The sequence below is a fragment of the Eretmochelys imbricata genome, chromosome 26 (genome assembly GCF_965152235.1).
Source record: "Eretmochelys imbricata isolate rEreImb1 chromosome 26, rEreImb1.hap1, whole genome shotgun sequence".
Classification (NCBI taxonomy): domain Eukaryota; kingdom Metazoa; phylum Chordata; order Testudines; family Cheloniidae; genus Eretmochelys; species Eretmochelys imbricata.
In genome coordinates, this window is record NC_135597.1 from 13,050,542 (window position 1) to 13,065,044 (window position 14,503).

A 14,503-nucleotide genomic window follows, 5' to 3' on the forward strand; every position below is an offset into this window, starting at 1 on the left:
ACAGGTGAAACTGATCAACTCAAATGATCTGTTGTATGGATAAGATTAATAACCTTCCTTCCCCACAACTGAGAGCCCCGTTCTTCAGCCCCACCCACCAAGTTCTGGTTTTCGTGCGTCACACAAGTCTGTCTCATCAAGGGGGCTCAGCACCTTGCAGGATGGGGCTCTGCAGCCTGTCTTTTCATCTGTTTGTAAGTGCCATGCACGCAGGCTGTAAACAACGCACCATAACAGCAGCCCACTTTGCTGCTGTGTTAACTTTCCTACTGGAAAACCCGAACTGTAACAACATGAGCGTGCAAATCACAGCAGCCCAAAACGTAGATGCAGCCTGGCTTCTCCAGGCATTCTAGGAAAATTGCAGCAGTCAAAGTCTTTCCTGTTTGAAAGCTGCAGAGACTAAAAGATTATGCTGCATCCCAGAGTTTCTCTCTGTCTGTCTTTACATGATGCATATTTAAAAGGATCAAAGAAAGAGACTATGCAGAGGCTTCCCCTTTTGCTGTTACAGCCTCCTCGCCAGTCCCCCCAAAAGGCACACGCTGGGAGCAATTTGCAGGTGCAGTCACAGCCCGTGACTTAAACGATTAAAACAACAATATTCTTGTAGGATTCCCATCTCGCCCCTAGATGGACCTTCTGAACCTTAGCAAGGCTTGTGATAGCAAAGAGAGAATAGATCTTTTGCAGTACTCACCAAGTACACAAGAGTTCCTTTCCTCTGGGACTGCGTTCTGATGTGCCTTTGGTATAAATACCAGTCAGACTATGAAACCTCAGAGGCGGATCCTCCTTAAACAGAGCCCCTAAAAAGGCTAACTGATGGTGTGTTAGCCATATGGCCATATAAGGTGTTTTATTTCATTATACTGACCTCGGACTCATGGTAGAACCAAGCACAGTTAATTATTATAAGAAAAATGTATGCAAGAGTATTTGGGAGGCAACACCCCCTTAGTGAATCTGTTCCTTTTATGCTACACTTTGATAAACAAGTTCGACACAAGTCCTTATAAGCTACATTCAAAAAGGAAGTGGAGTCACCTACAATTCCTGGAGAGAGAAAGATACCAAGAATGGCATTAGGGCCTCGGCCGTCTGGCCTGTGGGTCTCGCTCTCTCTTCAAAATTCAGAGTGAAGGAGGAATGCCGGAGAAGTGGAAGTATTTCATTGAAAGCAATGATTGGAATTTGGTGTGGTCTGCAGCTCTTTGACAGGTCTGGCTATTTATTTGGTTATGTAAAACTAGGGGTGTGAGCCAGCAGTTAAAAACCAATGTGAATCCAGAGTCACTCCAGATTTACAGTGGTGGACAGTGACTTAGGGCCTGATCCTGGAATAAGATTGCAGCACACACATGGAGCTCCACTGATGACACCAAGGCTCTGCCCGCCCTGAGCCTATTGCAGGATCGAGTCTTTATCAGGGTGTAAGTGAACAGAATTTGGCCCACCTGTGTGGTGCAAATCCAGAGCACCTCCACGGACTTCAGAATCGCGCCTCTGGTTTTACACTGGTAGAAAAGAGCTGGATGTGGCCCAGAGTCTGAATTACATACCAGCATGTCAGCACCATTGTCACATTATTCTCCCTTCTATTAGAGCTGTCAACTTAATTCCAGCATTCTGCTATTGCGTCCCACCCATCCTAGACTTATTGCACTAAAGTCACTGGAGTGTCTCCAGCTTTACAGCAGCGGCACACGAGAGCAGAGCAGAGACAGACCCGCCAATCCCGCAGAATGGCCCCGATCCCGCTGCCGTTGACACCAGCAGTAAAGCTCCCCGTCACGTCAGCAGGAGCACGGCCAGTATGGTGGCTGTAGTGGGACAGATGCTCAGCTGGTGTACGCCAGAAGCCCAACTCCAGTGAAGTCATGGGGCTAGGCAGACGTGTACCACCTGGGATCTGTCCTGAGATTTAGCAGGATGTTAAAGAATAAAATACCCCCCCTGCCAGTCAAACAGGCCTAATCCTACGAACTCTCACGCCTTGAGTGTGCCACGCTCAGCACTCGCAACTTCCCTGGGCCTACCTGTGTACTTGCCTAATCCACGAGTACACAGGAGTAGCACATCTAGGCAAAGAACAAGAGAACAAACAGTTACAGGGGAGTTGAACATGCATGTGCAATGAAAAGGCATCAGATTTCAGACCCAGGTCCAGTATATGGGGGTCCCATTGACTTTAATGGCAATTCTGCATCTAAGAGCCTGGAAAAATCACAATAGCACCCAGCTGAGGATCAGGGTCCATTGTGCTCGACACTGTACAAACGTGTAGTAAAAAGACAGTCCCTGCTGGAGAGGTCTTGCAACCTAGGGTCACAGCAGGACACGGCCGATGGATGAAACAGACAAACCCGGGTGCCAATGGTGAATTGGGATTATTAAACAGCATTAGTAACAGATTTAGTTTACTCAAACCAGATGGAAATGACAGCGCTCAGATCCCAGTGCTGGGTCTCCAGGGCAGACACACAAATGTACATCAATAGCAGAGTCCTCCTGGCTGGAAAATTCAGCTTCCCCATCACTCAAATGACAACAGCCCATTAACTGGCATGCTGAACGACGCATTTGGCTTCTCTCTTTTTGCCTCCCCCCAGAGTGGATTTTCTATCATCTATTTATAAAGTGCACACGGGTATGTCTCTTTCTAGCATTATAAAGTGCTCTCCTATAGCCTGTGGGTGACGCCGCCCGCTGAGAGAGACAGCTGGGCAACACTTACATGGGACTCCAAAACAAATGAGAGTCATTTATAAATATGAAGGGATCTCACCTCTGTCACTTTGTAATAGGGGACTGCGGTGAACTGGCTAATACATACCATTGTCTGCTGCTGGACTGATTCAGAATGGCTCAGTTGTGTGACACTGGCCCCATACTGCTAAAAGCTAAGTGGAGAGTCTCCTTTAGCTCACAATGGTAGGAGTCAGTGCTCTTAGAGCACAGAAGATCTAAGGTCCATAGCACGAGCTCCAAATAGATACGAGAGGCTTTCACAAGTCACAGCGATGAAGGTCCCATGCTCTTAAACACTAACTCAACATTTCTTGGAAAGTGGATTTATTATAGTGCCTAGGCAAGGAAATTTACTATTTCAACCCCCTTGCCGCAACTTCTGCTGCACTGGAATGTCTGTTGTCCCGCCGGCTGCCTCTCTGAATAAAAGAACGCTACGGCCCCACACACCATCTCGGATCTGACCATTGCATAGCTCCCAGGGCCCGTTCAGTAGAAGAATGGGGTAGTTCTAAGTACCTCAGAGTACTTCCTGCCATGGTTTCGGCACAAGGTGGGGCCACCTTGCAGTCTTCTGATTTCTCAAGCCCTTGAGCCAAGCCTCCTTGAATCCTGCAACCGCTGGATGCTTTCAGCTGTAGTTCAAGGGCATTGTGACTTGTAGCTCCACCAGACAGACATATAGACAGCTCCGTAGGGGAGGGAATATCTTTTATTGGACCAACTTCTATGGGTGAGAGAGACACGCTTTCAAGCCACCCGGCACCCTTCTTCAGGGCTGGCAAAGGCAGACGCTGGTCCAAGAAAAGGGGTGACCTCCCCCACCTTGTCTCGCTAATATCCTGGGACCGACACGGCCACAAGCTACACTGCATGAAGCTCCAGTGATGGTTAGGTGAGCATCAGGAGCTTCCACAAAGTGTTTGTCCACGCCACCCTTCTGTCACCATCTTCACTTCCTAACGGACTGCTAGTCCATGGTATCTGATGTCCTCCTTCAGGCAACGGCTAATGCTGGATTCCTCAGATGACAGCATGAATCTCCCTTAAATAGAGTTCACTTTGCCAATGCCACAGGAGTCATTTCTCCATGAGCCCAGCTGCTGATCATTAGCATCTGCTGGAGCAGCTGGACTGATAAAGCCTTGGCATTTGGTTGTAGCTGGTGTCATTGAAGATGTGTTTCTTGTTTGCACAGGCCCAAGCTGTGAGATCCTTTTAAACTGAGTGTTTCCCAGGCAAAATCCTATTGATGTCAATGGGAATTTGCCAGAGCAAACACCATCGGCCTGATTCCGAACTCACTTATACCGGGGGATGCCAGGGGCGTTCCACGGCTGCACAACCAGCTCAAGTGAGGGAAGAATCAGCTGTCCAGCCACAAGCGAATGAGGACCACAACAACCAGTGTGTCGTCTCCTCCTGGAACCCAAAGACTTAAATGCCCAGGGTGATTCCCATCTTACCTGCGCTAAGTTTTAGTCTGTGGCCGCAAAAGAGCCAACATCTTGACTTAACAAGACCTGGCTCTTACATCGTCCTCTTCATCAAAGCACTTTATAAAGGGGCTCAGTATCATTACCCCCATCTTACAGATAGGGGAAACTGAGGCACAGGGCAGTGAAGTGACTTGTCCACGGTCAGCAGCCAAGCCGGGAACAGAACCCAGATCTCCTGAGGCCCAGCCCATTGCTCTATCCACTAGGGATGACTGCAGCTTGCAGCAAACAGGAGGGAGGGTGCTCACAGAGACCCCCAGTAAGGAGTGCTGACTGGCAAATCAGTGAATGTGCTTAATCGATCCCCCCCATTACCTGGGAAGCAAGGGGGTGCATCTTGAGGGGAAGAACAGGGGATGGAGCCATCTTGCAAATGACTTTGAATAGTTTTGTCCTGGATGCAAATGACCCCACTAGTAGGTCTGACATCACACCAGCTTCTAGGCCTAGCTGCAAGCATTGGATCACCCACTGGAGAGCTGGGAATCTCCCTTTCCAATCGTATGAAGTTCCCATTTTTAATCCCTGTCGTTCTGAAAGAGATCAGATTTAAAGCCCTCATTGGCCTGGGACCAAACATGGCCCTGGCTTGGGCCGGCCAGCAGTGGAACGGTTTTGGTGGCAGATGGGATGGAATGGGAAAGAAAGCATTTTGGATTCTTTGGAGCTGCTCAGAGATCTGGCAGGTCAGAAGGAGTTCTAGGGGAAGCCGCTTACTTGGTTGAATGTAGACGAGATGGTGCTTTGAGATCCTTGGAAGAAAGGCACCCGTGGAAGGAAAATGTTATTTTCTATTATAAATAGCTCCGTGTCCAGGAAGTGTTGATGGTGGCCATGTAAACGTTGACACTAATTATTCTCTGTCAGAAGAGGATTCAAGTTAATTGCCACAGTCAAAATATTTCCACACAAAGAGAGCTTGCTTTTAAATCACAGGAGCTGCCGCATATGCCCAGTGACGCTAGTTCAGAGGATCTGAAACTAATTGGAACGCAGGGCAGCTGGTGTAATAAATAACACAGCACTCCGACCGACGGGCAACGTAGGGGAACATGCTGCCTTTGTGAAGTACTTAATAAGCTGGCAGCTAGATTCTACGCTATTCATGAAAGTGAAAGGGGAGGCAGTATTGCCTAGTGGATAACGTTATGGCTTGGCAATCAGGAGACCTGGATTCTATTCCTGGTCTACTCAGTGACCTAGGCAAGTCACAGCATCTCTTTGTGCCTCAGTTTCCCCACACGTAAAATGGGGGTTATACAAGAGCTAGGTTATTAATAGGACATAAAAAAAAAGCCAGGCTCAGGGAGCAGCTGGCTCAGGGGATTGGCCCCAGAGCTTGTCATTTCTAGGTTAGTGCTTGAACTCCATCCAAACCACTGGGTGTTCAGTGTCCTGTGTGAAACAAAGGGTGGGGTTTTTTTGCAACAGGGGGAGGGGAAGAGTCTCAATCCAGATCATGGCAGACAAGTGACCCACCACCAAACACTAGCAGAGCTATAATGTGTATGTTGGTAGCACCGAGGTGCCCTGGTCATGGACCAGGCCGCCAGAGTACTAGGCACGGTACAACCACAGAACCGGCCCTGCCCCCAAGAGCTCACAGCCTAGGAGATGCCCCCTTCTGCTGCCAGTCTCAGGAGAAATACCACGGCCTGAACTCCCCGGTCCTCCCCAGAATGGATCCCTCCAAGGTGGAAGGAGGTCTGTGAGCAGAGCCCTGTTATGGGGATGGATAAGAAACTGAGTCTCTAGCGCTGACAAGTTTCAGAGTAGCAGCCGTGTTAGCTCTGTATCCGCAAAAAGAAAAGGAGGACTTGTGGCACCTTAGAGACTAACCAATTTATCTGAGCATAAGATTTTGTGAGCTACAGCTCACTTCATCGGATGCATGCAGTAGAAAATACAGTGGGGAGATTTTATATACACAGAGAACATGAAACAATGGGAACGAGAGTGATCAGGTAAGGTGGGCTATTACCAGCAGAGGCGGGGGGGGGGGGGGGAGGGCGGAAATAACCTTTTGTCGTGATAATCAAGGTGGGCCATTTCCAGCAGTTGACAAGAACGTGTGAGGAGCAGTGGGGGGGGGGGGGAAGGGGGAGAGAAATAAACAAGGGGAAATAGTTTTACTTTGTGTAATGACACATCCACTCCCAGTCTTTATTCAAGCCTAAGTTAATTGTGTCCAGTTTGCAAATTAATTCCAATTCAGCAGTCTCTCGTTGGAGTCTGTTTTTGAAGGTTTTTTGCTGAAGAATTGCCACTTTTAGGTCTGTAATCGAGTGACCAAAGAGATTGAAGTATTCTCTGACTGGTTTTTTAACGTTATAATTCTTGATGTCTGATTTATGTCCATTTATATCTCTATGTAAAAGAATAAATGGACACAAATCAGACTTACCTGATCACTCTTGTTACAGTGTGTATGTTAACACCCATTGTTTCATGTTCTCTGTGTATATAAAATCTCCCCACTGTATTTTCCACTGCATGCATCCGATGAAGTGAGCTGTAGCTCACGAAAGCTTATGCTCAAATAAATTTGTTAGTCTCTAAGGTGCCACAAGTTCTCCTTTTCTTTCAGTGCTGACAATGTGACCCCTTTCCTGAGCACTAAAGGCTCCTACCCACAAGGTGTCGGGTGCCCCCTAAAGATCCTGGGAATCTAGGGGCTGCCACAGTGGGGATTGAATTGGGGACCTCCCGAGCCAGAAGCACACGCTAGGCAACCAAGGCTGCATTGCACAGGGGTCTAACAACACCTATCCTCTAGGGAATCAGTAACACAGGCTCACCAGTGAGCTACACAGCCTCTTCTCCTCGCTGGCATCTAGGGCGCTCAGCATCTGGCAGGATCAGACCCTGGGCGCACATGAACTAAGAAAATCCCCTGAGCAGGAGCAAGTCATAGACTCGTAAAACTGGAAGGGACACTGTCACAACAGATACCTCCCCAGACCTGCTCCCCAGCCCTGCTTCCCCCCCCCCCCGATATGGCACAAAGGAAGCCCTCGAGAGCAGCCAGCTCCCTGCTGCAGCTGGTCATCAAAAGGGACCTGCAAGCCAGGAGAGGCGCCAGTACCTTCCTGTCTATGCAGGCGCGTGGCCTGCCAAGCCAGCCGAGGTTACGGTTGTGACACCTCTCTCCCGATCTCCTTCCTCCCCTTTGCCTTGCAGAGCGCCGAGTACTCCAGCGGCTTGAGGAGCTCTTGGCAAGCTCATAATGAAGCCCCAGGGCCTTCAAGGAGCCGGCATGAGATCCAACCAGATGCGGAGAAATTCCCCGCTGCCTTTTTAAGGGAAATGTGCCTGTTGCACAGGAGAGAGGAGGGACCCTGCTTGAGAGCGCAGCAGGGTGAGAGAGAGAGAAAGATCCCCGGCAGGGCAGGGTGCAGCACGTCCAGGGAGAAAGCAGGAGCTCCCAGCGAGGAAAGGCAGCTGCTGGCACTCAGGAAAACAACATTTGTCTTTGATTAACGAACAGTCCAAGCAGTTTTCAAACACTGACGGTCAAGGGAAGGCAGCTGTGAGCCCTGGTTTACAGATTGGGAAACTGAGGTATGGGAAGGACACGGCCCAACTCCCGCCCCACCCCCAAAAGCAACCACTGATGTCGGACGTTTGGATTTTGGGGAGCCCGGCTTGTGATCCCCTCGGGCCTGATTCTCAAGTGCTGAGCACCAGTGACTCCAGTCAGCGTCGAGGGGAGTGGCAGGTGCTCAGCACCACTGGACATGAGACTCAGGGGCCTGGTGTGGGGCACCCCACGTCTATTGCGGGGTCCAAAAAAATCAGTGGCCTCTTCTGAAAGTTTGGCTCTAAGTGACTTTCCCGAGGGCACAGGGGTGGGAGGGGGGAAATAAACTTCAAAGGCAGGAGAAGCAGGGCTGAGTTTTGGCTCTGAGTGGCACTTGCTGTCTTCTGCCCTACGTTTAGCCCACACCCAGCCCCCTGAGATGTGATCTAGCTAGTGGTGACTGGTCTAGAGCTGGAACGTGCTCAGCCTTGGCTAACGCACTTGCCTTTGGAACTAAAGGTCACAGGTTCAATCCCTGCTGGTCTAGCCAAACCAAATAGCCCAGCTTACACCGTCGTGCAGAGGTGGGCAAACTATGGCCCGCGGGACCGTCCTGCCCTGCCCCTGAGCTCCCGGCCAGGGAGGCTAGCCCTCGTCCCCAGCCCTGCAGCCTCAGCGCGATGCACCGCCAGTGCTCTGGCCCACCGCTCCTGCCAGGCAGCGCGTCGTCGTGGTGGGTTGGGTAAGGGGCAAGAGGTCATGGGGGGGAGTCAGGAGACGGGGGGGTGGGTTGGATGGGGCAGAGGTTTGGGGGGGGCAGTCAGGGGACAGGGAGTCGGGGGGTTGGATAGGGGCTGGGGTCCTGGGGGGTGGTTAGGGGCCGGGGTCCCGGGAGCAGGTGGTCAGGGGACAAGGAGCATTGGATGGGTCAGGGATTCTGAGGGAGGTGGGAAGGGGGAGGGGACAGATGGGGGTCGGGGGCCAGGCTCTTTGGGGAGGCACAACCTTCCCTACCCAGCCCTCCATACAGTTTCGCACCCCGAAGTGGTCCTCGGACCAAAAAGTTCGCCCACCCCTGCCCTAGTGAGTCTGAAAGAATCCTCTCTCGATATCCACTAGCTACTAGAGCCACCCGTTTCCAGCCTGTAGCACCAGTATGGGACTATTTCTTTGCAGCTGCTCCCTGGAGTAGCCCCACCAGTCATCCTGACCTGGGCAGAGCAACTGACAAGTAAAACTCGACTAAAAAAAAAAAAAAATCGGTACCAAGCTCCAAGGAACCTAGTGAGATTCCTGGGATAACCTGCCCATTAGTCCTCTGGGTCTAGCAGATAGGGGCTCTGGCCAAGAAGTCAGGAGACTCAGAGACTTTAAGGCCAGAAGAGACCATCATGACCATCTGTCTGATCTGCACATCACAGGCCACAGAAACTCACCCACCCACACCTGTAACAGACCCCGAACCTGCGTTCTATTGCCAGTGCAGAGTCACTGATGCACGGCGAGGCTTTCAGCAAAACTCTCTGCCTGTGAGCATCTTCTCTGTTCAGACCGTAAGCTCTCTGGGGTAGGGGCTGCCTATCACTATGTACAGCGCCAAGCACAATGGCGCCCTGGCCAGGCACCTGTGGCTGCTGCTGCTGCAATACAAACAACAAACAGCAGCTTTGTTGTTACTGTTGGCAAAGCCCGAGGTGCAGGCTGGGATGTGAGCCCTTTTCTCCACTTTGACTGCATTGAAGGAGCGGCAGAGCTGGCTAGAGCGAGGGCGTAACAGAGCGGAGCAGGGTCTGGGGCTGTGCCAACCGCACGTGGAATGCTAGCCCCGAGGATCATAAAAGGTCCAGCCAACGTTCATTAGAGCCTCATCCACTGCCTGGAAGATCAGTGCTAATTACATCCAGTTCGCCAAGCAGAGAGGTGATCAGCAACCTGCCGATATTTACCCAGTGAGTCAAGAGCAGAACAAGTACCCAGGAGTCCTCGCTCCCAGTCTGCCCACCTCTAACCACAAGAGCCACACATCCCTCCCAGCCTCAGAAACCCAGAGATCTGAGTCTTAGGCTCCCTTTTCCCTCCCCAGAGCTGGAAATAGAACCCAGGAGTCCTGGTTCCCAGCTCTCTGCTGCCCCTACAGAAGAGTTCATTACACTTGTAATTCTCTAGCCCGGTTACATGTCAAAGTATGCCCTAGCTAGCACCAAATTTCTCCCCTGCTCCCTTACTGCGTTGCACACCACACCTCGCCTGCATGCCCAGAGCCACGCCAGAGGCTAAAGCGAGTCCCAAAAGGAGGAGGAATTCAGGGAAGTCGCTTTGCTCCACAAGAGCTAGTCTAAACAGAGAGACGCGCAAACGATCGCATCTCCCCGAGGAGCCCCCGTGCTTGTGTGAATCCCAGCAGCCCATGAGGTCTCCCTGAAAACTGAAGGCTTCCCCCAACCCCAGCTAGGCCCTGCGAGAGACAGACACTGCAAGAGAGTCCTGTCCTGCAATTAAAGGCTGCTTGGAGAAACTGCCGCCCAGTCACTGATGCCAGGTTTACATTGAACAGCATCCAAAGATGAGGTCACAGAGGCAGAGGGTTGCCATATATGACATTACCGGGAGGGAAAAAAGAAAAAGCTTTTAACAGAAGGCAGCAGCTGTGCACATGCGTTGCACAGCTGGACACTGCTCTACACCCAAGGTGGGGGATTTAGGAGTTTTCAATGCTAGTGGAACTGCTTTCCCCCCCTACTTGATTCACAGAGGATGTGAGCCTATTCCAGGCCCAACTAGGGTGCTTTAGCCCAAGCTGTAGCAGCTCATGTGCATAGCTTTGGAGGGCCCCGGTTTGATCCCCGTATGGCATCCAGGGCGCACTCTTTAGGGAAAGCCTGGCATAAAGAGACGCATTGCAGTGAAAGGGCTGGATCGTGCCCAGAAGGGGAGCTGGGTTCAGAGATCAACAGCCAGGTTTTTCCCAAAGAGCTTGGCCACGCTGGGTGCATTTGGGAGTGCTGAGGCATTCTGAAAGCGGCCCATCAGCATCATGGTGGGGGCTGCTCACTTTTGTAAAAAAGAAATCTGGCCCTTACTAAATGGGAGCTAAGCCCTTTTGCAAACCCGGTGCTTGATTGTGGCTGCCGAGACCTTGAAAACCTGCCCTAGGGAGGCTCTTGCTAGGAGAGCATCCAAAACCACCAGAGCCCGTTGTGTAGCCTGCTAGTTTCTCCCGTGGTTAGGCAAGGCTTGATGCCCAGTGGTGCTGAGTGACCAGAACTACTCTCAGATTCAGCGGGGGTCACAGATGCTCAGTACCTCTGAAGAAGTGGGAGTGTGCTAATAAAGTTTGCGGATGATACAAAGCTGGGAGGTATTGCCAATTTAGAGAGAGACCGGGATATCATACAGGAAGATCTGGATGACCTTGTAAACTGGAGTAATAATAATAGGATGAAATTTAATAGTGAGAAGTGTAAGGTCATGCATTTAGGAATTAATAACAAGAATTTTAGTTATAAGCTGGGGAAGCATCAACTAGAAGTAACGGAGGAGGAGAAGGACCTTGGAGTATTGATTGACCACAGGATGACTATGAGCCGCCAATGTGATGTGGCCGTGAAAAAAGCTAATGTGGTCTTGGGATGCGTCAGACGAGGTATTTCCAGTAGAGATAAGGAGGTTTTAGTACCGTTATACAAGGCACTGGTGAGACCTCACCTGGAATACTGTGTGCAGTTCTGGTCTCCCATGTTTAAGAAGGATGAATTCAAACTGGAACAGGTCCAGAGAAGGGCTACTAGGATGATCCAAGGAATGGAAAACCTGTCTTATGAAAGGAGACTCAAGGAGCTTGGCTTGTTTAGCCTAACTAAAAGAAGGTTGAGGGGAGATACGATTGCTCTCTATAAATATATCAGAGGGATAAATACCGGAGAGGGAGAGGAATTATTTAAGCTCAGTTCCAATGTGGACGCAAGAACAAATGGATATAAACTGGTCATTGGGAAGTTTAGACTTGAAATTAGACGAAGGTTTCTAACCATCAGAGGAGTGAAGTTTTGGAACAGCCTTCCAAGGGAAGCAGTGGGGGCAAAAGACCTATCTGGCTTTAAGATTAAACTCGATAGGTTTATGGAGGAGATGGTATGATGGGATAACATGATTTTGGTAATTAATTGATCTTTAAATATTCATGGTAAATAGGCCCAATGGCCTGTGATGGGATTTTAGATTGGGTGGGATCTGAGTGACTACAGAGAATTCTTCCCTGGGTATCTGGCTGGCGAATCTTGCCCATATGCTCAGGTTTCAGCTGATCGCCATATTTGGGGTCAGGAAGGAATTTTCCTCCAGGGCAGATTGGAAGAGGCCCTGGAGGTTTTTCACCTTCCTCTGTAGCATGGGGCACGGGTCACTTGCTGGAGGATTCTCTGCTCCTTGAAGTCTTTAAACCACGATTTGAGGACTTCAATAGCTCAGACATAGGTGAGAAGTTTTCCGCAGGAGTGGGTGGGTGAGATTCTGTGGCCCGCGTTGTGCAGGAGGTCAGACTACATGATCATAATAGTCCCTTCTGACCTTAATATCTATGAATCTATAAGTCCGGTCACTAGTGACCACACCACTGTGTAAACTATCCTAAGGCTGCAACACTGGGGGAAGTTGAAAGGCAGCCCATAGATCTCTGCTAGGGTCACTCGTTCCACTCCCCATTCATTCTCCCCTGTGCTGAGAAGCATTTGTGGGTGGGGGGGTGAAATCTGTGGAAGAGGGGCGTGGCCTTTACCTCTGCAACCCTTGCCTTCCCCAAGGATATCAGGGGGAGGGAAGGCAGGAGTTGGGTTTGATTCACTCACACCTTGAGATCAACATTCCCTCTAATTTTTGACAGGCTGTATGCGCAAAAAATTTCTTCTGTGCAAATTGTTGTGCTTCTGTGCAAATGTTTGTGCGCGCGGCGTTTCGCCGTGTGCGCGGCGTTTAGGATCTGTGTGCACACGCACATGCCCACAGCTTAGAGGGAATAGTCCTCGAGATATGAAATCCCTGAAGGGTTTCTTGCATCCCTCCTCTACCATGAAACAGCTGCTAGACGTACCTGGAGAGAGTCTATAGCCCGATACCAATGTACCACACAATCTAACGTATTCACCCTCACAACATCCCTTTGTTTAGACTCCTTGGGAGACGGACTGTCTTTTTGTTCTGTGCTGGGCCACGCCTCAGGCTCCCAAGTACGTCGGTAATACAAATATTACCCCTACTTAACAGAGGGGGGATTGAGATGCAGAGACTTGTCCAAAGTCCCAGAGGAAGGCTTTCAGAGCAGGCATTCAACCCAGATCTCCTGAGTGCGCTAATCACTAGACCACCAGCTGGGAAGACTCAGGACTTTGAAGCAGTCTGGTAAGTCCTACGGTGCTCCCAGATAGAAGGGGTTCAGAGCTGCAAGTTTCAGGCTGTGATACACACAAGGAAAAGCCTCAGCTGGTTTTGAGGTTCTAAAAAACAGTGCAAGTAAACATCAAAGCCATTAGCCACCTCCTCACCTGGGGCTTAGGCACGGCTTCCACTCGATGCCAAATATGGACCGAACACTCTTGCTTTCCATTGTTAGCTGCTCCTACAGCGGCTACCTTGCCCCAGCAGCAGGATGGTAGCAAAGATCTGACAGCACTTCAAAAAGGCTTGCGGGAAAGTCAAACGAATGCAATGGCTGGTCTACATGCCCATTTGAGTGATGTTGCAAGCCAGATTTAAATGGCTGTAGAGTATCCATGTTCAAATGTGCACCTGGTTACTAAATTAGACTGGGGCAACTTGACCTCCTCTGTAAAATGCTTTGATATCTACTGATGAAAAGTGCTTTAGCAGAGCAAGGCGGTGATGTCATCGTGTGTGTAGACACAATATGAGAACTGGAGCTCAGAGGCTACAGGAGACAGTGTCCCTCTGTGAGGGTTTAGAGCATGCCCTAACAACAGTCTCTGAAGAGACATTATGGATGACAATTTCCTAACTCAAATAAGTGTTGCAGCCAACATGGGGGATCTTGTTTTAACAGATACAGCACAAATAATTACAGAACTAAAAATTAATGGTACTTAGGTACAAGTAATAGTGACATGATCCCATTTATTATGTGAAAGCATAGTAATAAGTAATTAAGACCAGTAATATACATTTCTGGTGCTTTAACAGGGCCAATTTCATAAAGCTGAAAACAATTATGAGCCAAATCAGCTGGGAGGAAGAATTTAATCAGAAAAATGTGAATAATTGGGAAGCATTTAAGAACACCTTACTAGATGCCCCAAAAGCCATAAACCCACAGTTGAGGAAGAAGGCCGTACTAGATAAAAAAACGACCCGGTTTAGAGGGGAAGTGAAGGCAGCTATACAAAAATTAAAAAAGTACACAAGCAAACAGAAGAAAGGGGAAGTTGATAATAATGAATATAAATAAAAAGTTAGGAATTGTAGAAAATTGATAAGGGAAGCAAAGGGACACAAGAAGAAATCTGTAGTCAGCACAGTTAAGGACAATAAGGAGAAGTTTTTAAAATATATTAGGAACTAAAAGAATCTTAACAATGCACCAGTATTGGTCCACTATTAGGTGAAAATGTTATAATTATCAATAATAACGCAGAAAAGGCAGAAGTGTTAAATAAATATTTCTGTTTTGTATTTTGGGGGGGGGGGAAATGACACTCATCATATGATAACACTCTTTCCATTCCAC

At 49.4% G+C, this 14,503-nt stretch overlaps 1 protein-coding gene across 6 annotated transcripts in view; it reads right to left on the reverse strand.

Moving 5' to 3' along the window:
* ACTG2 (actin gamma 2, smooth muscle) overlaps window positions 1-14,503 on the reverse strand; it is a 39,764-nt gene that overhangs the window by 17,316 nt on the left and 7,945 nt on the right. The window contains exon 1 of one of the 6 annotated variants that reach the window (XM_077805978.1): window positions 13,308-13,344. The exons of 4 other annotated variants lie outside the window; for them this stretch is intronic. The gene's annotated coding sequence lies outside the window, so the exon portion shown is untranslated. Of the gene's footprint in view, window positions 1-700; window positions 751-13,307; window positions 13,345-14,503 lie in introns of those variants that run through there. One more of the 6 variants, XM_077805977.1, reaches the window with a different exon arrangement.